Source organism: Bison bison, unplaced genomic scaffold, assembly GCF_000754665.1.
Source record: "Bison bison bison isolate TAMUID 2011002044 unplaced genomic scaffold, Bison_UMD1.0 scf7180017864200, whole genome shotgun sequence".
In the NCBI taxonomy this organism is placed as follows: domain Eukaryota; kingdom Metazoa; phylum Chordata; class Mammalia; order Artiodactyla; family Bovidae; genus Bison; species Bison bison.
This window is the reverse complement of record NW_011494772.1, coordinates 6,827,658-6,828,521: the sequence shown is the minus strand read 5'-3', so window position 1 is coordinate 6,828,521 and position 864 is coordinate 6,827,658. Positions and strand designations below refer to the sequence as shown.

Sequence of the window (864 nt, the reverse complement as noted above, 5' to 3'; positions counted from 1 at the left end):
CAAATGGTGGGGGTTTATACTGTATCTCAGAGCACCCACCTAACATGATACAGAATGAATGGAACCTGTGTGTACCTGTCGGGTGGGGATGCCTTCCACGGGACATGCTGTTGACCAGGAAAAGTAGGTGGGAGATGGTTATGGTGACTCTGTGTGTGTTGTGTGTGTGTGTGTGTGTATAAGGAAACACTAGAAACTGACTTCAGTGGTCATTTTTGGAGAATGGAGCTGGGGATCACCAGTGTAGTTCATATACTGGATGTACTCTTGGAACCTTTTATACAAACCTATGTGTGCTGTGTACTAAGTCTCTTCCGTCGTGTCCGACTCTTTGCAACCCCATGAACTATAGCCCATCAGGCTCCTCTGTCCATGGGATTCTCCAGGCAAGAATACTAGAATGGGTTGCCATTTCCTCCTCCAGGAGATCTTCCCAACCCAAAAATCGAAACTGCATCTCTTATGTCTCCTACATTGGCAGGTGGGATCTGTAGCACTAGTGCTACCTAAGAAGCCCATACAAACCTATATTCATGTGTAATTCTTCATAAAGGAAAATCTTAAGCAAAACCAATATGCACAGCACAAAGCATTTGTGTGTCTGTCTGAGTGGGTATCTAGGGTGTGTCTAGGTACGAGAATCTGAAACTCACATGCCCCAGGGGCTGGACAGCTCATTAACAAGAGAAAGGGCACTCAGCTCAGGGTAAGGTGAACAGCAATGGGGCTGATGAATGTTCCCTCTCAGCAGTGGAGGGTGAGGATGGGGTTGAGAAAGGGGTAGGAAGGGGAGGACTTCAGAGCTCACACCCCAAAAGCATTCATAAACTCACACCCTGGGACAGAGAACATTTAATAGCTTTG

At 46.8% G+C, this 864-nt stretch overlaps 1 protein-coding gene across 1 annotated transcript in view; it reads left to right on the top strand.

Moving 5' to 3' along the window:
• The window catches only part of GLOD5 (glyoxalase domain containing 5), a 19,478-nt gene that overhangs the window by 170 nt on the left and 18,444 nt on the right, over positions 1-864 (top strand). The window lies entirely within an intron of this gene.